Raw genomic sequence first — 27,642 nt, forward strand, 5'->3', positions numbered from 1 at the left:
ATATACTGTATGAGGTGTATATTTCTGTAGAATACACATCACAGGTTGCATAACGTACGACTAGTACAAAACTATCAATATAGTGTACTTAACTAGTAAGGCTGGGTTCACACTGCATTCTCATCTCTGTTTCACGGTTTCTATTACACTACATTTAATTTTGACTTGCACAAAACAGTATTAATCCTTTTTTTTTTATATAATGTAATTCAATGAAAAATGGAATCTGCAACAGCATCCGTTTTTACCATCTGATAACATATACTGGCTGCACTGATGCCGAATTGGAAGCTGTTTGGTCCAAATCGACACCAAAATTAGCTACATAGAAATAAAATGCTAAATACATGTGTATTTTGTTTTGTTTTTTTCTTATAGGGGTACTCCGGAAAAGAAAAATGATTTGTAATATAACTATTTAAAAAGAAGTATCCTGTATAGTTCTGTATACAGTATGGGGTGACTAAGCACGGAAGTGCAAAACACGTGTGGGGCGGTCCCAGGGATACTGGTGGAGTAAAGCAACAGTGATAATGTGCTTTCCTTAAATATTTTCTTTTTTGCTAAGAAACATAAATTCTGGTCTCTCTTTACCTTTTGGGTTGTTTTCCTGTTTTTTTAGTGCTACTTTAGCTTTTTTATCCTTTCTGTGATGTGAAAGCGGTGTAAAGGCTATAGGTAGTCACAGATATGCATGAAGCGCCTTAATTACTGTATAAGCATTATTGTGTGTAGCCAACAGATGGAGCCAGAGTACTATGTGATCTAATACTTTTTTATGTTATCATACTGCAATGTAACTATTACGGCTGGCCTGGCTTTTTTTTTTTTTGTACCAGTACCCTGTGTAATCCCCTGGTTGTTGTTTCTTTGTCTGTATAGTAACCAGTAATTACATTTGTGCAATAAACATGAATTGTCTCTCTACTTAAAAGTGTACAGCAGCCACCTAGGCATTCAGGGTGAAGCTGTTCAGTGCAGGACCCAAAGCCACTTGGTTCTTCCTGTTAGTGCAGGCTGGGGCTGAGGGCTTTGGGTCAAGCCTGGTGAACACTAAACAGGGCAGCAGATCTGGACTTAGAGACCTGCAGTTCCCGACAATTGTTGGTGGCAGCAGATGTCGCCCCTTACTGCTGCCACTAACCAAAGTATGTATGTAAAAAGGGAAAAGTTAAATAAAGTTATATTACAAAGTAATAACTTTATTAAAGCAAAGTATTAGCGGGAAAAAAAAATTCACTTAGTCTCTGGAATACCCCTCTAAAATCTGCTTCACAAAACACATGTAGCTTCCAGATATTTTTACACCTTTTATAGTACTTTATTTTTTCTAACAATACAGCCCAATAAATAGACTGAGTAACATTGTTTCCTTTAATGCATGTATTTGAAATAAGCAGTGAAAAAAAAAAATCACTATTTCTCACTGAAATTAATAGGTCGTGGCTTTTCGCATTTTACATGTATAACTGGGTGCAGAAAGCATTTATAATATTAATAGCACTCAAAACATTAATTAAAACAACAACAACAAAACACTGTGTGAACAAAGACCCCCACAGCTTGTGCAAGTCCATGGCGGGTCTGCTGCAAAATGTTACACCTGCAGAGTTAACATTCTGCAGATCTAAATATCCTCAGTATGTCTAATATTCCGTGCACAAATTAACCACAGCATGTGAATGATATTTAAAACATTTGCCGCATTTCCACCATGTGTGAATTTAGCCTTAGGTTGGGGTCACATTATGTAAAAATTATGTCAGTCTTTCATAAGAACCTACGCAAACTACGTCAAGTGCTGAGGAATCAGCTGCCACTATACAAATAAAAGCATTATTACAATTATTATTAAATAACAGCCATTATGTTCGAAATACTCTGAATGTTATTTGCACAAATAACAGACATTCTTATAAAAGGCGGACGTCATTTCTCCACAGTGTGAACCTAGCCTTAGGCCTCATTGACACATCCAGTGATTTTTAAGGACCATGATTTTAGTCCACTTGCTAGATCAGTGATTGCATCACACCACCCGAGTATGTATTCCACTATGTGTTCCATGTCTAGGGTTCCCCCTGGACAGCTGATGGCAGCGCATCACCACAGATTTAGCAGCGCTGATCCCCATATGTTAGATGCAGCAGAGCTGATCCCCACAGCCCAGCACCACAATTACCCCCCTCCCCTGCACAGGGAGATCTGGCAACACATTCCTATTAAGCCCACCGCCACCCCCCCCAAACACACACACACACACACACCCTCCCTCAGAGCGCATCCCCACAAAGCCCCACCACCCTTGAATCCCTGTAGCTGCATTCCCAACCCCTTCAAGGTTGGCATACAGAACCGGCGTATTCCCCAAACGTTACTTCTCGCAGCACCTGAACGCATACCTCCCAACCGTCCCGGATCCAGCGGGACAGTCCCGATTTCGGGGTTCTGTCCCGCTGTCCCGGAACGGGCCTCAAGTGTCCCGCTTCCCAAAACATACCTGTCTCTTTAACTGCGACTGCTCTTGGTGAGCGCTCGCAGATGCGGGGCTGTGCACTGGTCGCTCTAGTGGCCGGAAGCTGCATTCTGCTTCCGGTCACAAGAGGTCTCTCTCATCCCCTGCGTTCCGGCGCAAAGCAGGAGAGTGACGTCACCAGCAGAGCCGAGAGGAAGGAGACGCTGCTGCTGGAGGGCTGAAGAACAGAACTGCAGTAAGTATGTCATTATTCCAGGGATGGTGGGGGAGGCTAGCTGACAGGGAAGGGGTTGGACATAGTGAGGGGTCCCTGGGGGGGGTGCCGCTGCTGCCACACACTGACCACTGACTGACACTGAAGGCCATCTGACACTCAGCAGCTGCGGCCTTCAGTATCAGTCAGTGGCCACTGACAGGTCACATGCTCTGTCCCTTTCAAAGTCCTGAGCAGGCAGCTCACATACCGCCCAGCCCCCGAAGCTCTTATCTCCGGCCCCGCGGCACTGGCATTCATCTTCCCCCTGCTTATCTTTCCCACTGCTGCTGATGAGGTCACCTGTCCGGGACAAGCAGGAGAGAAGAGAGTGAAGGGGCCTGGACATAGGAGCTGTGTGTGAGGTGTGCAAGTAGCCACTACGGGGGAGAAATCCACTGCTGTGCTGCCATGTGAGTATCCTTTTCTATTTTTCTGGTACACAGGGGGCTTTACTTAGATAGGTAGATAGATAGACCATCTATCTACCTACCTATCTCTATCTATCCATCCATCTATCTATCTCCTACCTATCTGTCTATCTATTATCTATCTATCTATCTATCATCTATCTCCTATCCATCTATCTATCTATCTCCTATCTATCTATCTCCTATCTATCTATCTCCTATCTATCTCCTATCTATCTATCTATCTATCATCTATCTATCTATCATCTATCTATCATCTATCTATCTATCTATATCTATCTATCATCATCTCTATAGATAGATAGGAGATAGATAGATAGATAGGAGATAGATAATAGATAGATAGATAGATAGATAGATAGATGGATAGGAGATAGATAATAGATAGATAGATAGGAGATAGATAATAGATAGATAGATAGGAGATAGATAATAGATAGGAGATAGATAATAGATAGATAGATAGGAGAGAGATAGAGAAAGAAGTTTTTATTCCATCAACATGCAAAGCATTAACAAATAGTGCAGCACAGCAAACAGTCACAAACGCTACGTTTCGGCGAGTCTATCACCATTTTGAAGTGTGAAAATGGCGATCGACTCGACCAAAACGTCGCGTTTATGACTTATTTAGGGGGTGTGTCTTGTGATTTAGGGGCGTGTCTTTGGGTGGGGTTAGGGGCGTGTCTTTGGGTGGGGTTAGGGCGTGTCCATGTCCCTCTTTCCTCTCACCTAAAGTTGGGAGGTATGCCTGAACGCACGTCACTCTTGCACCAGGGAGCCAGCAGAAAGAAGCGAAGAAGGAATATGCCGGTAATGGTGAATAAGAGTATGCCAGCCCTGGGGAGTTTGGGGATGCTTTGTCAGGGACGTGCTATGAGGGTGGGCTTGGTGGGGATGTGCTGGCAGGAAGGGGGTGGGTGACATGGGATCTGTTTTTCACAGATTCCACAGACGTGGCATCCATAGAATCAGTGAAAAACAGTTTTTGTTTTCTACTGTGGCACTTGTGCAGTGATTCCGCTCCGCACTATGACCTGTCCTATTTTTTCACGGCATGGATCATTCTCAATAAACTCATAGTATTCAATTTCCTCCAAAATTGTCTGTGGTCGCTGATCAGCGATCACGGACAATTTTACTGAACGTGTGAATAAGGCCTTATAAGAGTCCAGAGCTGGATTCAGAAAACAAACGGGGCTTACAGTACATTTGTTGTTTTTTTCTAAAACAAATAAATGTTAAGCCCCCAGTATAAAGACTGCACTACAAGGCATATTTGAAAATAGCAATATACAATTCTTCCTATGTACACAACGTAATATAGGTAATTATAACAGATGTTATAACAAAACAAAAAAAATTGTTTCTACATCCCATATGAATATGTGGCCTATGGTGATTTGAAGTGAGTGTTGGGAGTTCTCTATGCATTCTGAAAACATGCACTTGGCTTGAGAGTTTACCATAAACTTAGAGATAAATTTATAGTGTTACATATACAGACTATTTCACTGGCTATTCCTATGATGATAACCTGCAATATACTTGGTGTGATGAAATTATGTAGCATGCTGTCATTTCTGCAATGAAAAAAAAATATGATGTATGGTGTTTTAAAAACTACTCTCTTAGTGGATTTAAAAAATAAAGATAAATTATTAAAAATTATTGTAGCATCGTGGAATTTATATTTATCATTTGTGCATAATGAATTTTGTGTAGTAATAAAAAGTATTTCTCACAAAATTGATTTTAATGAATCATGTATCTATCATTTAAAGCGTAACTGTCATTTCAGGGTCATTTTTCTGAAAACATTAAATATCAACAGTACAAGCGATTTTAAGAAACTCTGTAATAGGTTTTATGTACTAAAAGAGTTTCCTTCTGGACTGAAAAAGCAATCTCCCAGCCTCCCCCCTCACATCAAATGCAGCAGGATTTCTGTCTCCATTATGTGGCTATGGAGAGGGGAGGGGCTGTTAGGAGTGACTGAGCACGGAGCAGTCCAGCACAGCACAACACCCTGCAATCTTCTCTCAGTAAGTTCATAGATAAGCACTGACCTTTCTGACACCTGAATTTAGCGTTTTAGGTGCCCAGAGAGTCTACAAACAGCTGACCTTCATGTCACCTCTACCTGCTCCCTCATCTCCCTCGGCCCCTCCCCCCTCCATAAGGATACAATAGAGAGAGCAGAACCCGTCTTCACTGGCTTCTCTGTAATGAAGACGTGTTTGCCTGATAATGCACAGATAAGAAGTCAGGGGGGGGGGGGGGGAGGCTGGGAGATTGCTTCTTGAGTACAGAAGGAGGCTTTTTGGCTGATAAAACCTATTACAGAGTTTCATAAAATCGCTTAAGACTACTGATTTCTGCAATAAAAAAAAAGTAAACATGACAGTTACGCTTTAAGCTCCATAAAGCCAGTGAATGCTTCTGCCTTGCCATTTTCACTGTCTCTAAGCAGAACCCAATAAGTTCATTGATGGGATTTGACATACATGTAGCCAGCGTAACAGTTATTGTTCTAATAGTAGTTGATCAGTTATAATTCCTGTAGGCAGTACATACCGATTGATTAGGCAAGTTGTCGGTCTTCAGTTCTCGGTGGTTAGAATACTGAATATAGACAGGCTGACTGCGAAGATGAGGAGTGACAGGGGTGTAGTAATTCATCAGGGTCATAGCTGCTTCTTCAGAAGCCATTTCCAAGAAGGCCTGTGATTGACAGGAACAAAGGAAAATTTTACCATAAACCATGTTGCAATACATAGATTCCAATTGGTCTAAGTAATTTATGGTGGGTACTACATAATTTTTAAAGCACCAGACTTAATGACAAGTCAATAGCAAGTATTTAAATACATTCAGTGGACTGAAATGCATAAAGTATAAACTGCAAATCTACAAAAAACGGTCAAATTCACAGCAAAGCCAATAAGCAATTAGGTCACCACTAAAAGTATCACTGCCAGAAAGGACTGACCTTTAAAACATAACTTTCATGAATACAGTAAAAAGATTTCAATTACACCCCCCCAACTCCCCAAAAATGGTAACTGGAAATCTGATAAGGTCACAAATTAAAGACTGAAGGGCCCTTCTACATGGCTTGCTGTGAGCCCAGTTGTCTTGCCTTTAGGGTCAGCTTACACTAAGCAAATTCAGTGGAGAGCTCCGCCACACAATCCCACCTGCCTCACTGTCCCATAGTGTCTGTATGTGAGGGCTCGCGCTCCTCCACTCCCGCTCCTCTCCGCTCAAATAAATGACATGTCGAACTTGCTCAGTGTGAACTGGCCCTTACATGGCATGATTAATCAAGCACTGCAGAAACGATTGCTGTACCATGCATGCTGCCATGTAACTGCACCCTTATTGGTCATACATCCCCTGTTTACACACAGATGTGTTGCTGATAACAAGGATTTTACTGGCCACACAAAAAATCTTATCAGTTGACGAGAGAGTTAAAATTATGTATATGTAGTAGCATATACATGTACATATAACATATACATGTAACTTCGATACAGTTCCTACTATGTAATCATACTTTTAACTCTCAAATGGTCATTCTATCATTCAGTTACTGTTTCACACACACATATCCTCTGCATTTTTACTAATTTGGTGAGGTTTATGACTTCTCCTTTTGCTGTCATTTGTTTATTTTGTCTAACATAGCCCATAAACATCAGGATGGAAGAATTTTCCAGAATGTAGGTCAATGGATATAGTTCTAAATAAGTTAACTCTAGGAGGCTCAATATTAACATCTTCACTGACCCTAAATAATCTTCATGAACTTTTCTGGCCCAGAAGAATATGTTGTACCATCCTTAGCTGTATCGTTCTGTTTCTTTATAGTAGTTTTTTTTCCTTCTGAAAGCAGGAGAGGTTTTCTATGGGGATTTGCTACATCTCTAAACAGTTTGGGGGAGATTTATTAAACTGGTATAAAGTAGAACTGTCTTAGTTGCCCCTAGCAACCAATCAGATTCCACCTTTCATACCTCACAAATTTTTTAGAAAATGAAAGGTGGAATCTGGTTGCGACAATTCTACTTTACACCAGTTTGATAAATCTCCCCTTTTGTGTCACAGACAGAGGTGGCAGCACTGTGTCATACTGAATACACTACTTCCTGCAGGACATAAAGCAGCTGTTAAAGGGGAACTCCAGATAGAGGTTAAAAAAAAATGAAACTTCTGCAGAAGCAGAAAGCATTACTTACTTATCTATTCCATTTTTGAAACTACCAAAAATCCATTTGTTTTGGGGGGTTTTGTTCTTTTTTCTGTTTCTGCACTTCCTGGTTTATCAGTTGTACACAGTACTACAGGTTCCAGAATGCAATGCTTTCCCTCAGCTGTTCATCACAGTCCTCCACCTTGCCTATTCCCTGCCCAAAGCTGTTGCAGAACATCTAGGCTGTGTTCACACATTGCAGTTTCATTTTGTTACTGAATTATTTGCAGTAATTTATGATTTCATTGTGGTCCCAACCACACAGCACGATGTATTCTCTATCCGTAACACCACACATCACGCTGTATTATCTACCTGTAACACCACACAGCACACTGTATTTTCTACCTGTAACACCACACAGCACACTGTATTCTCTACCTGTAACACCACACAGCATGCTGTATTCTCTACCTGTAACACCACACAGCACGCTGTATTCTCTACCTGTAACACCACACAGCACACTGTATTCTCTACCTGTACCACACAGCACGCTGTATTCTCTACCTGTAACACCACACAGCACACTGTATTCTCTACCTGTAACACCACGCTGTATTCTCTACCTGTAACACCACGCTGTATTCTCTACCTGTAACACCACACAGCACACTGTATTCTCTACCTGTAACAGCACACTGTATTCTCTACCTGTAACACCACACAGCACTGTATTCTCTACCTGTAACACCACACAGCACGCTGTATTCTCTACCTGTAACACCACACAGCATGCTGTATTCTCTACCTGTAACACCACACAGCACGCTGTATTCTCTACCCATAACAACACACAGCACGCTGTATTCTCTATCTGTAACATCACACAGCACACAGTTACTACCTGTAACGCTGATATTGGAATAAAGTAAAGAATTTACTTGAATTTTCTTTTCTTTTCATTTCCACACACATATTATGATCAAGCATCTATTATCTTTGAAGTTGAGCCCCACAATAAGGCTCTGATCCTCTCTGCCGTTTGGCATTATTTACTGCATCATTTTTGCTAATACGCTGCAGTACTGCAATGGCATTCCATGTGTGAACACAGCCCTAATTTCACTGCACACTTCTGCACAATTAGAGAAATTAGTGCAACACCTGCTTCTGGCTGGTCAGAGATGGTGAATCACTCAGGGGATTGGGGGATGCAGCCAAGCCTCCTGGGACATCACGCCCCCCCTGTCTGCATCATCAGCAAACACACACAATGTGAGACAGAGTCATGCAAGATTTGTCTCCTAAGGGGATAGGGGATAGCAGAAGAAGCAGGGGATAGGGGATAGCAGAAGGAGCAGGAAACAATGTGGATTTGTACAGGGACCATTTTTTTTCACTTCCTGGATTTCTATCAGCTACCAGTGTGGCAGAACCGTACAGATACGCTAATACATTGTATAGACACATATTTAACTTCTAATGTAATTTTAAAAGAAAACAAGTTTTATCCGGAGTTCCCCTTTAGGTAATGGAAGACTTCAGATTTTTCAATAGAAGTAAATTACAAATATCTGGCACTTGACACGAGTTGATTTGAAAGATTTTCCTTATTTTGCTGAACTACCCTTTTGAAGGTTCCATAACGGATCTGGCTTGTAACAGATCCAAATGACTAGCAATGTATTCTGTGAGGCTTCCTTTTCTTATTGACTAAACTAGCATCACATCCACCTCTAGGTTTTACTAAACACCAATCATGTGTTTGTGCTTATCCTGTAGCAAAGCCCTAATCCATTCAATTTTCTTCTTACCATCTTGCATATAAATAAAATATTACAAAGACACTGGCTTCAAATACAGTTGTGTAAAAAGACATTTGTTTTGTTTGATCCAGCCCTAGCTGAAAGGGACACGCAGACCTCTGTTGGAGGCACCAATACTATTTGTTGGCTTTGATTGCATACAATTGCACCAATATGCAAGGGGGTGCCATCAATGACGATTGTCTTGTTGAAAGAAACTTTACTCGAGTCACTCACCACTCAACACTCACCAGGTCCTTGTTGATCCTCCACTACTATAAATAAAATGAAAGCGACTCTGTAGCCACAATTTGCCCCCCGCGCACCAAACCACCTGTACTATCAGATAGGAGTGGCCTACAGAGTCTGAGGCCTAGGCCTGCACCGCCTCTCCGTCCCTCCTCCCCACCCTCTTCACGGTTAGAAATGCCCTAGGCAGAATTTCTCCTATTCATCATTTGCCTGAACACTGCACATGTGCTAGATTGTTAAGGCCTATGTGCAGACAAGTGATGAATAGGAGAAATCTTGCCCAGAGGCATTCCTCATGATGAAGAGGGCGGGGAGGAGGGATGGAGAGGCAGTCCTAGGGCATAAACACTAGGCCACGCCAATTTGACCTAAGAATGGATAAACCAGGTTTATAGAATTAAGAGACTGGAAGTCGTAGAGGGGGGAATCTCAGGGGAAAGTGGAGTGTATGGTAAGGATTCCTCCTCTCTCCCCCTCCTGGTTGACCAGGGGAGGGGTGGGTGGCAGGCTGATTTCAAAAAGATCCAGTGATGATGTATTAGAGAATTGTAGATGCCATATTTTTTACTTAAGTTTTTTTATTTTTTTCGAAATAAAATAAAGAATTAAAAAACAAAAACAAAAAAAAATCACCTGCCGAACAAACCCCAGGACAGATCTTGGATCTGTACAAGCAATACTGTCAGATAACTATTCTTAAAAAAAAAATAAAAAAAATAATATATACACACACACACACACACACACACACATATATGCATAGGATGCATATATCCAACCTGACAGTTTTCCTTGCCGATCACATGAGCAATGCATACTGTACACATCTTCACCACTGCTCTGTGATCTGTTGTTAAACTTTCTTCATCCCAGGCTCACAGTGTCACAGAGGCAGGTGTATGACCCTCTGTGCCCACCCCACTCACCACAGCTCACTACTGGAAAACAGGGCGGGAACTGACAGTGTCACACACCTGTGACACTGTGCACATTTTTGTAGATGGAAAACGCCTTTAAAAGTGTTATATCAAGATTAAAAGTTATCACCTATCCTCAGCATAAAGAATGACTAAATGACTGATGGGACTGCTACCAATCACGAGAAAGGCAGGGGCGTAACTACCATTGTAGCAGCCATAGCGGCTGCTATGGGGCCCACTACCTCAGGGGGCCCCATTGCCTGCTCTTGCAATACGCTGAGCAGCCTGAGCGGTCATCATTTGGAGAACCAGGTGGCCAAGCAGGCCTAAGAGGTTCTGCAAATGTCCCTTTAACTGCAAGCACTCCTGACGAGCACTTGCAGTTATAACTAGACAAATAGCTTAGTGGTCAATCAGTCAGGAAGGGCGCCCAATCAAAAGTTTGCTATGGGGCCTAGCCATTTGTAGTTACGCCACTGGAGAAAGGGGCCTCCTTTTGCTTGAATTGAATGGAGCTTTAGGCTGGGTTCACACTACGTATATTTCAGTCAGTATTGTGGTCCTCATATTGCAACCAAAACCAGGAGTGGATTGAAAACACAGAAAGGCTCTGTCCACACAATGTTGAAATTGAGTGGATGGCCGCCATTTAATGGCAAATATTTGCTGTTATTTTAAAACAATGGCTGTTATATTGAAATAATGGCAGTTATTTACTGTTATATGGCGGCCATCCACTCAATTTCAACATCGTGTGGACAGAACCTTTCTGTGTTTTTAATCCACTCCTGGTTTTGGTTGCAATATGAGGACCACAATACTGACTGAAATATACGTAGTGTGAACCCAGCCTCAAAGAATATCTTACATAAAGTAAACTTTTAACTTGTCAGAGATTTTTTTTCTTCACTAGCCTAAAAAAATGAGACCATTGGCAATATTGGTAACAATATACCATCAGGAAAAGTAGTCAATCAAAAAAATTCCAGATTTGTTTGTGCTTTTTTTTTTTTTGCTTAGTGCATCTGTGCACAGAGACTATACCAATCCATAAAGCCTCCTGCACTGCAATACAGGCTCCATTGATCTCTATACGTGTGTAGATAATCCTCTACAATCATTATTTCTATAGGATAATACTTCCATGCATATGATTCTGATGGCGTGTGCTATATCTCTTTCCTTTTAGAAAATGGCTGTTGCCTGAACACTAAAAGTACTGTCTGTGCTAATTTGGTAATTTTAAAAGAAAAAAAAATAGATCTACTGGACGACTACAGCAATCCTATTAGGTCTCTGTCCAAAACAGAAGCGTAATATAGACGCATGCATAAGCCCTAAATTAATGGAATTCAGTTCACAAAATGGCTTGGAAAATTGTTGCATCTCGTCATCAGATGGCCTTTTTGTTACACATCTATCAGTCTATCAAAAAAATAAATAATTAAAACAAGGCAAAAAAATTTATGTATACACATTAAATTATAAAACAATATAAATTAAAACATGAGTATACAATACCTGGCTTTTACTTTTCAACATCAAAAGATTGGTAACTTTTCCAAAAGGTACACCTAATGAGATGATGTCGGCTTCTGTAACATCATTTGGAACCTTGCGAATATGGATAACACGTGAAGGGGAGCAGGGAGAGCGATCGCCTTTAAACTTTTTGCTATCGTTTCCATTAGCTGAAAAGTGAAGAAAAAAAATGACATCAATGCAGGCATCTGTCATATTGTCATTAATGTGAAGTCCCTTGCTTAGCATTTGAGGCTTCTCTGATTGCTACATTTTAATAGGCAATAAAATCTTTACAAGAGGCTCTGAACCAAAGCGTCATATTAGAAGTCTGACATATACACAAACGAGCAATAAAAAAAAAAGGGTATTCACATTTATTTTCATACCATCACGTTCCCAACATCGAGCCTCCATCTTTAAGCTGCAGCTGAGAATCACACCCACATTAATGTTGTGTTATTTATCACTATCCCACCAGTAGTGTTTCAGGAACAATTGTCTCCACTCCATAGCACCATTGCTATTCCCCTCCCAGCACACAGTTCTCAAGAGTCTTCCAAGCCAGACAACTGCTTTAGTCTGCTATACACAAGGTAGATTTTATCAATGTGAATTTTGATCAAAGAAACATTGATACTGCTGTATGCCAATCCGTAGAATCCATTTCCCAATGATTTTTGTTAAAAAATAAAAAAAAAGTGTGATTTTTTTTTTTTTTTTTTTTACACATACACAAAAATGTGTGGTCATGTTTTTCTGTACATTAAAATGTAACGCATTGTACACTGTTCAGCATAGTGTAACAGATGGGAAAAAGTAGTGTAAACGTAGTCTTGGTTACACTGCGGTGATTACATACAAAAACTAAAACAGTAAACAGAGCACTTATAGAGGTACATATTCCAAAGGAAATTATCAGTAAGAAGAGTATATTGATATATCCAATAACGCATCCACAACAAAAGGACCTGATTTATCAATATAAAGGGCCCTATTCCACGGGACGATTATCGTTCGCATAATCGTTAGTGATAAACGATCCAAACGACCGCTATTGCGAAAGACCTGAAATCGTTCACCCATTTACATGGAACGATAATTGTTACTTATGATTGTTCTTACGGTCGTCTTGTCATCACTATTGCGTTCGTAGCTACTGGGAACAACCGATCGACATCTTATTCAATGCAAACGATTTGCGAACGAGCAACGATAAAAATAGGTCCAGGTCTTATTGAAAACGTTAACTGCTATTCAAACGAATGACTATCGTTTAGATTCGAACGATTTAACGATAATCATCCGGTGGAATTGGGCCCTAAGACAAGATTTGGAAAAGATTAGTCACATTTTTGATGCTCAAAATATTTGATGAAGTGACAAACTGAAGGCACTGATCACTTTCTGCTACAAAGCCATTGCATATTATCCCTGGAACCATGGTAGACCCAAAACACACACATATATATTAGAGATGAGCGAACCGGGTTCGGGTTAGAGTCCATCCGAACCCGAACGTTCGGTATTTGATTAGCTGGGGCTGCTGAAGTTGGATAAAGCTCTAAGGTTGTCTGGAAAACACAGATACAGCCAATGACTATATCCATGATTTCCACATAGCCTTAGGGCTTTATCCAACTTCAGCAGCCACCGCTAATCAAATGCCGAAAGTTCGGGTTCGGATGGACTCGAGCATGCTCCAGGTTCGCTTGTCTCTACACACGCACACATATTATATATATATGTTTGTGTCCCTTAACCACTCTAGACCACCAAAAATTGTTAAATGTTATCCCCCTACATGGTTGTTTTGTTTTTTTTGCACCATCTATTATATTATTACGTCTGGCAGACTCCGTAGGACTGTGACATTTCTCTAAGGTAAATCTATTCTGAAAGAAGCACGGGAACAGGCTTTCGATCGTCCATTCTGAATATACTTTATAAGAGGAGCTTCCCACTGCCTCTCCAGCATGAGACCCAGCACTATAGACTTAAATTGCGCTGGATATGGGAGCTATGGAGAGGCAGTGGAAAGCTTGTCTCATTAGTTATAGTTAGATATACGGCGGGGAGCACAAGCGATTAGAAGCCTATTCCAGCTCCAAATGTCAAACTGATTTACATTAAAGAGATTCATATCGTGCAGTGCTGAACGATAGTTATTTCTAAAAAAAAAAAAAAAAAAAAACTTTAAATACAATGGCAATTGTGTATGAGTGGTCAGCAACACCCACAGTGTATACTCTGATTTTTGCCTTGTTACTTTAACATGGAAATGCAACAGCGTATCAAACCATGCCTTTATGGACATTGCTTTGTGCACTGGGCCACAGTTACACTGAGAAAGGAAAAGATGTTTCCCCAAACTGTTCCCACAAAGTTGGAAGTATGCAAGAGTGCAAAATGTCTTACTACACTAATGCATTTAGATCTCCTTTCACTGGAACTGAGGAAACTAGGCCAAACCCTGCAAGACAACCCTATTCTCTCTCTTACAATAAACTTCACTTGGCACTATGCAGTCGGCAGGTAACATTCTCCTGGCATTCACCAAGCCAGACTTATCTATCAGAAAGCCAGATAGAGAAGTGTGATCCATAATTCCACAGAACATGATGCTTGGCATTGCCGTTTGGCTTGCATGTGGTGTCTTGGCCATGGAAACTCTCCTGGAGTTTTGAACACAGCGTTCATGAATTTGATACACCCTTCATCCCTTGGCAACCCCTCTCTGTTACTTTATGTGGTCTTCCCATTGTGACCAAGTTGCTGTGGTTTCTAAACACTTCCACCACTTTCTTGCCATGCAGGTTCTCTCCAAACTGACTTATTGCAGTGGTGGCCACCTTTTATAGTACCACATTACAAATTCAGTGAGTTCTTTAGAACAACCCGGTCTTTCCCAAATGTTTGTAAATTGGTAGGTGATGGATTTATATACCTGTGGCAATGGGACAGAATGAACCACTGAATTTAATGATTAACCCTTTCATGTCCACAATACGTACAATACAATGATATCAATAAAATGCGAGAGATCATGGCGCAAAAATTACACACAAAATTACACTAAGTGGAAAAATAAAAAAGTGTTATGGTGTTATGAAGACTAGGAGTAACATTGCTTAAATATGAGGGCACCAATGACCTCAGTCAGGCATGTCACAATATTTCTGTCCATATGACGTAGGTTTTAATACATTTTTGCCACCTTTCCTAACAGTATATAGTTACATTGTCTTTTTATGCACTAGAAAGTCTTTCCATTATCCAGTAACAGAACTTAAATAGATCTGGAAAATTTTAAAACTAATGGAAAATGTACAAGCTGCATTAAGAAAATATTATTTCATGAGACGCCAGCAAAGCACAGCACGCTGGCTCTCATACTCTCACTGTACCTGTAGCTGGAGTGGAATGGCTCATGGTAAAAGGCCCGTTAGCGATACCAGAGGGGAGAATCTAAAAAAATAAAACAACGTATATCAGTATAAATGAAGCTGGGGGGGGGGACACAACAGGAAAAAAAACCATACCAAATGGAATAATGCTAGAATTAGGTGTAGTTAAGAATATGGGAGGATTTTATGGATATTAGGTTTACAAACAAATTTTTCATTGCAAATAGAAGTGCCTTTCTTATAAACGCATTTTAATCTCCTTAAATAATTTGTTAGTTTGTAGGGAAGGTAGAGTCTTCACTAGAGAAAATGGAAAGGTCCACTGAACTATTTACCAATTAGTTTATCTAGGTTCTTGAGGCAGGCTGCAGGCTAGATAAAGCACAGCTATGCACCAGAAGCATTAAGTCTTTTGGAGACCTCTCTCATATACAGTAAGTACTATGCATATAGAGCAGTGTCCAATTTACATACATTTTTCACATCCCACCCAGTCTGTTCTCTTATGCCTTGGGTGGATCACACCCTTCTCACAGACCTGCACACATAACAGGCCTCCATGGCTATATCGCACGCTCTGATTGCCACACAATGCCTGTTTCATACAAACACAATTTCAAAATGACGATAAAAAATACATTTTATTGCAACCTGTTTCAATGCCATGATGTTCGATAGATTACAGTACAATATCACACTTTCACAAAGAGCTCATTGTCCAATAATCAAGATATGTTCAATCACCTTTGGACCCAGCGTTCCAAAAAACTGCCAACGTTTGAGGAGTTACAATCAATGGTATTCTTACAAAACATTCCAAGATGTTCCAGAACCTGTTAAGTTATCTTCAATCCAAATAAAGGTCCATATTTGTACACTGACATGCCGCCGGTGAGGCCTCTTACTCAACAAGACAACCTCGAAGCTACCACAAACAGCCTTACCCTGAACTCTCACGGTTAAAGGGGTTTTCCTGGAAAAATATCCCGTAGATAGCTCATCACTTACTAAGTGTCAGGGTGCAGACACCCACACTACAGTGAACAGAGTTTATCTCCATTCACTGTGTAGCGGTGGCGATGTGTAACTGCAGCTCAACTCCTGTTCAATTGTACGGGACCTAAGCTGCAGTTACAGGTCGCCACCGATACAGAGTTGACGGAGACAAACTCCATTCACTGTGTAGTGTGGATGCCAAACAGCTGATTGGCACAGGTGCTGGCACCTTAATGCTCAGTGACTGATCAGCTAAGTTGTCATAGAAAACTTTAGGAACTTTAAAAAGTCTGTTTCATTTGCAAACACATTTATCTATCAAAATTAAAAATCAAAGCGCATTACTTAGGCATGAAACACTAACACAGTCAAACCAGGGTGGAACAAGACAGGAGAGATAATAGAGCAGGACGCAGCAGAGCCTGCAGCAAAGCTGCTTACCTCACTGTTACAACACAAGCGCTGGTATGCTACTCCCACAATTCCTGTAACCTCCGGAAGGGAGTGAAAGGGCTGGGCAAAGTTAAAAACCTTTGCAATCTTTTTTTCTCCTCATTCAAATGACATACGTATTTTCTTGAGAAGTATGACTGGTATGAGAAGCACAGAAGTGCTATATCCAGCGCAGTTACATGCAGTAATTTCTATAACTACATATACAGTTCCAACTGCGCAGACAGGCACAAGAAAATCCTGCAATGTTACACAGAAAAGGTAACACTTATAAATGGTCTGCAGGTATCGAGGACAGTACATTAATAAAAAGCTTGAACACATGATGGACCATGTTCATATTACACATTTTTAGCAAAGCAATATTCCAGTGGGTTATGATGGGCTAGATGTTATAAGAGTGTCCTTTTGGCATTTCTAGGACAGGCTCACATATGTATGCTGCACCTTCCAAGACCTAGAAAAAAATAAAACACCTATGTCAATGAACACGTGGATGAAAATGTATAGCACAGTATACATTTAGAGTCATCCAAAAAAAAAATTGCCTAGTTCTCACCTTTGGTAAGATCAATGTAATTTTCAAAAGGCCATAATATGGCCACATTTTAGTGAGTATTAATTTTATAATACCTGGAGATTCTTGTTGTTCGACAAAATCACACTTCATATTATATCCCTATTGTGATCTATGTGAAAACTAATCTTAGTCTCCTTTCACACTTACCCTTATACTTATACTTCTGCATATTTAGGCTTTGTTCCCATTACTGGAACAGACCGACACTTATTGGTGAAAAGCGGCTATGAATTGATAATTACAGCTGCAAATAATGATCATGATCATTATCTGCGACTGTCATTAACAACAGATGGACACCTTTTCCCTATAAAATTCCATAGTGGGAGCCTATTAAAATTCAAAAGACCAAATGTAATATAGGAATGTTATTTTGGGGTCTTAAAAGCACAACCTCCTGCAAACTGAGCAGAATCATGAGTAGATTAGGTCCAGAGTGCTATATGTTTATGCCAGTATTCTGATGCATAGCCCGCACATACTTTAGGCTACTTAACAAGTGTGACAGAAACTTAGAGGAGATTTTAAGGGTGTAAAATTTATACTGGTGCAAACTGCCCACAGCAACCAATCACAGCTCAGCTTTCAGCTCTGGTAAAGGGAAAGAGCTGTGATTGGTCGCGGTGGGCAGTTTACACCAGTCTAAATTTTACACCCTTTATCTCCTGTTTAGTCTTGTTCACAACGTGAACAATAAAACCATATAGGCAACAGGAAATAATAACACTTCCTTCTTGAATTTTTAAATGACAATAAGGGTACAAACACACACGGCATATACGCTGCGTATTTACTGCTGCGATACGCAGCAAATACGCAGAAGATTAGATCTAAATAACTGGACACAGCATCAATTATGCTGCGTATCTGCTGCGTGTGTTTGTACCCTAAGTAGAAGGTTAGGTGAGAAAGATGCTGCCAAGTGTAAATTAGCTTTTAGTAAAAAAACAAGGGCTATGCACTCCAACAATCAGACATTAATGGCCTATCCGGTGCAGACACCGAACATCCTCAGTGATCAGCTGTTTAATTGAGCTGCTGCACCAGCATCTACACACTGCAAATGGTCCCGGAAGCCCTGCAGTGTCTACTGTGCAGTGGTGCTGTGGGTTACTGCAGCTCAGCTCCCGTTCAATTCAATAGGAACTGAGCTGCATTGACCTGCCGCACCACTACATACCAGACCGCACAGGGCTTCTGAATGCATTGTATGCTAGGCTGGCAAAAATAATAAAGCTTTCTTTGAGCATCAAACAATGGACCTTTCTTTAAATAAAAAATTGCAATGAAGTCTATAAACAATGGTTGAAAATAAATGACATTATTTTAAGGGTGGTAGCCAAACAATGGCCATTGTTCAATATATTGTGTGAAGCAACAGCAGTTGTATTCATTGACTTCAATGCAAATTATTGCATTGTGAATGGACGTTGTTTTAATTGAAAACACACACACACACACACACACACAAACACGTCATATGCAGTGCATTATATACATCAGATGGATGGCTAGATAAATGCATTTGCAACAATATTTAACTGATGGTTATTACAAAGTGGATCACAAAAAAAAACAACTAACTCAATATCAGTCCATTTCCACTCTATAGATATGACAAAAGTAACCCCCCTTGTTTACCTGCTATTTGCACATTGCTTGACTTCCAGAACTAGGCACCATCACAATACTGGAGAGGTGGTTTTATACTACTGCATCGCCTATGACCCATCAGGGAATCAGTAGTGGTGACATGACTACCATCTGATTGCATCATCATAGACACGGTTTATGTCACACTCACTGGGAAAATCCCTATTTTGCTAAGGTGGCCATACCATTGAGGGTCGAACGATCATTTGGCTGTCAGTTACCTCTTCCCATACAGAGGAATGTTTAACTTTATGGAGAGGGGAGGGTTAAGCTGCATCCAAGGTGCGCTGACCGAGGTTGCTTTCTCCCAGAACAAAGGAGTCGGGTGGGGATTTTCCATCACGCCCAACTGCTATCTCCACCAACATCATCTGTCGGTTGTCATTTTGGAGAGCACCACACACCTTATGCTGGCAGCCTATGCGGGTACGACCAACAAAAGTTTAAGGTGTATGGGGAAGTTTAGTCCGGCAATGAATGTCTTTGGTGGGTACAATTTGTCTTAGCAAGAGGTCCATACCAAAAGCTGTGCCCACTCGCCAATGCTCATCTAACACTGGGAAGTGGGCATTAGTGAAACCACAACTGAATGTTAAGATGATTTTTTTATTTAAACATCATATTTATAAGTAAATAGTATTTTACAATAAACGATATAAAAAATAGCGCAAATCCTATACTACAGTTACAACAATGCAGCAAACATAATCCCCCACTTCTATGTTACTATATCAGTAAACATCTATTGGACAATATGCACAGTGAAACAAACAGGTAAGGAATCATCTTTGTAACTACAGGGAAGCAGAGAATCAGGTTAAGGTTTTGGTTTTCTTATTTTTTTTTTGCTAATCTCTGTGCCATGTTATTATTCAGGAAAGAAACCAGTTTTCCTAGGTCAGAAATGTCAACATTGTTCTCCAACAAAAGCATATGGAAAATTACTTGACTATTAAAATGTTTTAAATTCCATAGTAAATAGGCACAAGTACAGAGTTTATATCAATCCTTGGGTCACAGAAATACAAAACACTATGGTCAACACAACAACTCTTATACAAATCATCATGGCACTGTGGTACACATGGATCAGAAACTCAATTGCTCAACGATTTATCATCTTTAAAGCGACTCTGTATTCACCAACCCACCCCACCAAACCGCTAGTACCATCTGTTTGATGAGTGTAAGTCCTTCCGGGTCATGTCTTAAAATGTGCTCTATGCCTTAGAACAAAAAATGATCTTTTAATCTGCAGCGCTCTGTCATACTGGTGTGGCCTAGAGTGTCTGTGCCGCCTCTCCTTTCTTCCCCTCATTATAAGAAATACTCCCAGGCAGGGTTTCTATTCATCGCTTGTCTAAACAGTGCACCTGTGTCGCTATAGCCCAAGTGCACTGTTTAAACAAGTGGTGAACAGCAATCCAGCCAGGGGCATTCCTCATGACGAGGATGGTGGGGAGTAAGAAAGGAGAGGCATCACAGACCTGAGGCACAGACACTCTAGGCCAGGCCAGTATGACAGCGCTGCAGATTAAAAGATAATTTTTTTGCTCTAACCAAGACACCACTCACATTTTAAAAGACACATTCGGTAAGGTGGGGTGGGTTGGTGGATACAGAGTTGCTTTAACCCCTTAGCGACCCATGACGTATCAGATACGTCATGGCGCCGCGGGGGGGTGTTCAGAGCGGGGTCCCGCCGGGACCCCGCTCTGAACGGCGCTGATCCCGGCTGACACGTGCAGCCGGGCAGTGCCTCTGTTAGCCGGCGCGGGTCCCGTTGCCGCGCCGGCTAATTAAGCACTTCAATGCAGCTGTCAAACCTGACAGCTGCATTGAAGTGCTTTATGCACAACATCCCTGGTGTCTAGTGGGTCGGATCTCCGGAGATCCGTTCTTCTGGCCGTGCCGGGCCTCAGCGTCGGAATGACGCTGATCCCGGCTCGGCAGTAGATTGCTATGGCCTGCAGCAGGCCATAGCAATCTATGACCGATCTCATGGATCTTTGCTGTGTATATACACAGCATTGATCTCTATGAGAGATCAGTGCTATGTATATACAAGCCCCCCAGGGGGGCTTCTAGTCCATGTAAAAAAAAAAAAGTAAAAAAGTCTTTTTATTAATAAAAAATCCCCTCCCCTAATAAAAGTCCAAATCACCCCCCTTTTCCCATTTATAAATATAAATTAATAATTAAATAAACATATTTAGTATCGCCGCGCGCATAATCGCCCGAACTATTAATTAATCACATTCCTGATCTCGCACGGTAAACGGCGTAAGCGCAAAAAAAATCCCAAAGTGCAAAATTGCGCATTTTTGGTCGCATCAAATCCAGAAAAAATGTAATAAAAGCGATCAAAAAGTCGTATATGCGCAATCAAGGTACCGGTAGAAAGAACGCATCATGGCGCAAAAACTGACACCTCACACAGCCCCATAGACCAAAGGATAAAAGCGCTATAAGCCTGGGAATGGAGCGATTTTAAGTGACACATATTTGTTAACAACGGTTTGAATTTTTTACAGGCCATCCAATACAATATAAGTTATACATGTTACATATCATAGTAATCGTAACGACTTGAGGAACATGCATAACAAGTCAGTTTTACCATAGGGCGAACGGCGTAAATGCAAAACTCCCCGAAATCAAAACAAATTCGTTTTTTTTTTTCAATTTGACAGCGCAAATGATTTTTTTCCGGTTTCACAACATATTTTATGGAAAAATTATGCCTGTAATTGCAAAGTACAATTGGTTTTGCAAAAAATAAGCACTCATATAAGTCTCTAGGTGAAAAATGCAAGCGCTATGGACTTTTAAACATAAATGGAAAAAGCAAAAGCGCAAAAAACGAAAATTGGCTTGGACCTTAAGGGGTTAATACACAAGCACATATACACAAAAGTATAGAAGTCTTTAAGAATTTAAGGTATTGCAACAGATGTGTGAAAAATGGTAAGCAGCAATCTATAATTGTGTAGGCAGCATCCAGGTATAGGCCAGGTTTCCACATTACCATTTAGAATGAGTCGAATACTGCGAAAACCATGCCCCAAGTTCTTCCCCAATAGCACAACAATATTGCCAATAATCCTAGCTATATCACATAGCAATTGGCAGAGAACTGGGGGCTAAGTTTCCACAGCATTCAGACTGGGTTCCAAACTCATACCTCAAAACAGTCTTATGCCTCTTTTACACGTTCTGTAGTCTGTCTGCAATTGAGGACAGTCCTACAGATCCATTCATATGTCTGTACATGTTATGAAGCCGCAAAAACACACAGGTCCTATTATGGACCCTCAATTGACACTCTGATACGGTATGTGTGAACCCAACCTTACAGAGTTAGTCCTTCTTCTTCCTCCTACCTGGCAAACAGATACTGCTGGTTTCCATAGCCCACCAAATCTATAAAAAGGTATGGCTTACATATGCCAACACTTCATTCATTCTCTATGGAGAAACAAAGAGTACAGCAGAGTGTGAAAGGAGCAGCGGCCAGGTATGTGTGCTGTACCTCTAGTTGCAGGACAGTAACCCCAGTGGTCTGAACCCCACCAGCCAGCTAGTTTTAACCTAACTTGTAGATGGGTGATAAAATCTTGGGCTAACCCCTTTAAAGAGTCACTGTCGTATTTTTTTTTTTTTGCAGAAATCAATAGTCCAGGCGATTTTAAGAAACTTTGTAATTGGGTTTATTAGCCAAATCTGCCATTATCTGCATGTAAAAAGCCTTTTCCCAGGTCCCCCCCTCCTTCCTCTTTTTCATCCACTCTGAAAAATCTGAAAATTGTGACTTGTTGCAGGAGACGTCCCCTGTCTGCTCTAGGGAGAGGGGAGGGGGGAGGAGGAAGGAGGGAGTTAGCCGGCAGCAGAAAGCAGATAACAGAGGATTACAGGCACAGAGCTGGGTGACAGCTGTAATCTGAGCTCAGACAGGTCACTGGTGATGGTCAGAGGAGATAACAGGTGAGGGATTTGTAGATTAACTCTTTGTTGTCCTGTTTTGGTCTTTTCTTTAGCTCTCTCCATAGGAGAACAATGAAGATAGGGGGGAGAGCTTCAAACTGCTTTTTCATGATAAAAATGCATTTTTCGGATAATAAACCCAATTACAAAGTTTCTTAAAATCGCCTGGACAATTGATTTCTGCAAAAAAAAAATTCACGACAGTGACACTTTAAGTGCCATTATTTATGCTGTAACAACATGCGTAGGCACATTACAATTCTAAATGTCCTAGAATCTGCTTATCACTTGAGATAAGAAATGAATTATATGGGAGTAAATAAATGAAAAAAGCTTCAACTTGTCGCCCAAAAGGTACTATGGTATCAATACTTAACACCCACACACACCAAAAAATCTATATATGATTATAACAGATCCATCGTATCATATGTAAACGTAACCTGAAGGTGCCCGTCCATACACCCCTAGTTTCTGTCATCTGTTCATACTACCATCTCTACCGTTAACCCCACACACATGAAGGAGGAGGTAAGCGACTGCTGGGGCAGCTCTAGCAGCAGCTTGTTCCCCAGAAAAAAAGGGGTTCGTTCCTTACATCATTGTGAAGAGTCAGGATGCTGTATGTACACAATAGAATTTTTCGGGCCCAACAATTGTTCGGCCAACTTTCTTCTAAAGTGCATGGGAACCGTAAAGGGGATATCAAGGTTTAGAAAAACACCTGTCCTCAGGTTATGTGTGGATATTACTTTTCCACTCAAGTGAATGGAACTGTCCCATGGACAAGTATTGAATTACAGGAGAATATGGATGACTTGTTTTGGCCTTCACTCCCCTTAATCACCCCCTGTACTTATTAGCCAAAGGATCTCTATCAGACTTCACCCCTGTTCCCCCATGTCTTCCCTTTCCTACTGTTCATTGTTTTTGCTCAAAAATTATCTGCATGCAATGAGATTGTATAAATGCCATCCTTTCCTTGTTATAATGTAAGAGTCTTTGCTCTGACATTGGGGAATCTCTGATTCTATTCTGTAAGCTCTGGCGAGCAGGGCTTTCACTACTCATGTTTGGCTTGATAATCACACGTGTATCCCTGTAATGTCTGCTTTTTGTCTTTGTATGTACCCCCAGAATTGTAAAGTGCTGCAGAATCTGTTGGCACAATATAAAAAAAATATTTTTATTATTGCTTATCATAATTTAATTGTTTGTATTTTCTTCTTGTCTTTACACTTTAATAAAAATAGTTATAAATAAAGTGAATGGAACCAATATGTAATATCACACATCAACCCTGTAGATCGACACCAATTAAGAGGGGCCATTAAACTGCCCAATTATTGTCAGTGAAGCACCACCCAAACAATCACTGGATCATTTGTGAGGCCCTTCACTTACATTATTGTCAGCCAACCAACTTCTGTTTACACAGAAAGATGAGTGGCCAACTAGCAATGATTTTTAGGGCAATAAGGTTCCAGCAATCAGCTGATGGACAAGCCTAATCACAGGGCAAATAAATGCTCTTGGTAATAGGCCATTAAGACATTATGCATACCATTGAACCTAGGTCTGAGGAAAAATAATGATTTCAGGGTTTCCTATTTTAACATTTGGGAACCCTTCATGAAAAAAATCTTAGGGAATACTTGCAAATTATTCTTTTTTCCCAAAAATTTTAAATAAATAAATAAATAAAATATTTAAGAACTTAATTACCAGAATAAAGGAATCATATTTTTAAGCAGAATAATAGACAATGAAACTGTATGAACAATGAAAATGAAAGTACTAAAAAAAAAAAAAACACGAGGAAACAGAGGTAAACAATAAACAAAAAAAAGCTTGCTATTAGCACCAATTTTTTTCAACACACTCATCCCTTCCTGAACTTGGCCCTGCTTCATTTTTACTGTCCTCTTCTTCAGTAACCTGTTTTCTTTTCAACATAATAGCAGACCCCTAAATAATTTAGACCAGGCCTCATATCAGATCTATAGCTAAATTTAGACGCCAAAGACAGTGGAAGGAAAACACTGCAGTAATGGCATACTTAGTACCCATAACTCCAGATCTAGGCTGATGTAGATCAAGGGCACTGCTCAAGCACCTCACTCAGTCTTCCTCTGTTCTGGATTATCAGGTGAGGCCTCTCATTTCTATACTTTGTAGTGGTCAGACATTCTAATTGATGTAAGCAGGGGCATTGCTATAGGGGGTGCAGAGAGTGTGACTGTACCTTGGCCGCAGGAGCCTGAGGAGACCCTGTGAAGTCTTTCTTCCCCATATGAGGAGGCCAATGCTATTATGTTTAGCTGCCTGACTTCACACTGTGGCCCTTCCTGTTACACTTCTGTCTGTAAGTTCTTTTATGTAAAGGTGTTTCTACAAAGATCACAATAATTTTATTACAGTAGGTTTCAGTCAGACAAGAGATCCGTCAGAAATCCAGATGAGATATGCACACACTTCCTCATGTAAGCCGGCAACAGGACACTTCTGCACAAAACATTCTGATTCCAGCCAGCAACCAGACATTGCTATAGGATGCCAGGTTTCTCTGTCTGTTGGTAAATTAATGGCAACTTCTGACAGAATTTGAAAGAGGACGGGGATTGCAATTAAATATAGACTAAGTTACATGATCGCCTTATAGCTTTCTCTGCACCACTATCGCAAGTGTCCAGGGGGGTGGTCCTTTTATGTTAATTGCCCTGATCACTTTTGCGGGATCTCCTGACCAGGTGCTAGAGCTGTTATTCTGACTAAGCTGCTAGACTGGACTCTGAGCATAGCCTATAAAACACTTGAACAGTGCTAGTGGGGACAATGTGGGAGCTTTCGTATCCACATGTACCATTAGTATGTGACCTTGGACTAATTAGGGGTAATGTAAATGTGATCATTAGCATATAATTGCAAATTGCAAGGTGTATCACAGAGTCAACAGTACATTTTTGGTTAATATCATACTTGCTCTGTCCCAATGGTAATACAGTGCCGACACTAAGTGTCATTGCCATGCTCTTCTGATGCATAAATTTTCACATTTATTCTTGCAGAACAAAACTTTGGGTCACTTTCTCCATAATGGTAACATACAATGCACTGCTTCTACTATGAAGATAATAAGCTCCAGCAAGTGACTAGTCATTTACACCTAAACTTTCTATAAGGCAATGAAATTCAAAGCATCTTATTTTTATCTGGCCATATAAAACTAGTATTAGTCCCCGTTTAACAAATCAGCATTCTACTGTTCGGAATTACAAATCAGTAATTGCAGACAGTATAGTAGCCATTGATTTCAAGCATTTTACACATCCGTAGTCGGTACGGGTCTTCAAAAGGATCATAATATGTGCCGCAAAACATAATGGCAAGCCATTATACAGCCATTTTAAGCTATTCATAAAACAGATCATCTATACATAGAAATGGGTCCATGCAATTGTATACAGCTATGAATGCATGCAGTAGAAAACTCATTGATGACATGTATACCTGACTGTTACTTCCCTATAAAGGGTGATAGCAGCTACAGCTGCAACTGCAAATATTTTTCTTTAAAGTGATACTCTAACCCTCCTTTACCCTCGCTTCATTTCATTGGTTAACAGGAGTACTGGACGGGGATCATTGCAGTTGTTGCTGCTCGGACACTATTCACTGATGAAATGAAGCGATTTTAGAGCAGAAGACGAAACAGGTATATATCACATGGGATGTATTTAAGCTTGTGGATGGTGCAGAGAGCACAGTAAAGTTATATTGTCACCCGCCTTACTCTAAGGGAGGTTTTCATTTAAATAAAAACATTCAGTTCAATCTTCCTATGGCTGCTTCTATGAAAAAACACAATGTAGTAGTTTTGGTAAAAGCCATGTGTGCTTTTTATGAGCCAGTTGTGTTTCTTCCCCGTTGTAACATGGAAAGTCAGTATGCCAAAACATATCTTTTGGTATCTTTTTTGTCACTTATGATAGGGAAGTTGTGCACCTGCAACTGGATTAATATAAATGTGGGTTAGCCATGAAAAAGGAGTCGCCTGGGGCCCGCTGTATATCCAGGCCATGCAGGGTACTGCCCCAGCTATGCATGTAACGGCTTACGTGACATTTATGGTACAGGGTCTTAGGGGTGTGTGAATGCTCCTCAGTTAGCAGCACATTCAGTGACAATACAGTAGCTAATAGAAAAAAACTAGACAAAGTAATGAAAAAAAGAAAAAAAAAACACAATACTGGGCATGTGTCTATAGTAAAAATCAAAAGTCGATGAGAAGCAACATGGTATCATCTCAAGGGGGCAGCAGTGACAAGATAAAATAGCCATCAATTGCGTACTTAAAAAAAAAAAAAAGAATCTTAACATTCTTTTTAAATATTTACCTCAGGTTTTCTTAAAAGACAGGGTCATGTACGAAGCCTCAGTGAGTGTCTACCAGAAGGAAGTTCCGCTATGGGAGAAGAGAGGAGACAACAGAAAACAATATCATTTTTGCCTCTCCTAAGTGTAAAAGGGATAAGTGGAAGATATATATAGAGATTATATATATATATATATATATATATATATATATATATATATATATATACAAAATAAAAATTTAAGGTAGCAAAATTATTTACCAAAACTGAAATGCAATGTTCCCAAGAATGGCAGAAATTTAGCCATTTAGGAAAACTGATCACATTTCCAAAA

At 40.4% G+C, this 27,642-nt stretch overlaps 1 pseudogene; it reads right to left on the bottom strand.

The window, feature by feature from the left end:
- LOC138774977 (polypyrimidine tract-binding protein 3-like) overlaps nucleotides 1-27,401 on the bottom strand; it is a 51,163-nt pseudogene extending 23,762 nt beyond the window's left edge.
- Nucleotides 27,402-27,642: the final 241 nt, after the last annotated feature.

This window comes from Dendropsophus ebraccatus, unplaced genomic scaffold, assembly GCF_027789765.1.
Source record: "Dendropsophus ebraccatus isolate aDenEbr1 unplaced genomic scaffold, aDenEbr1.pat pat_scaffold_1194_ctg1, whole genome shotgun sequence".
Classification (NCBI taxonomy): Eukaryota; Metazoa; Chordata; class Amphibia; order Anura; family Hylidae; genus Dendropsophus; species Dendropsophus ebraccatus.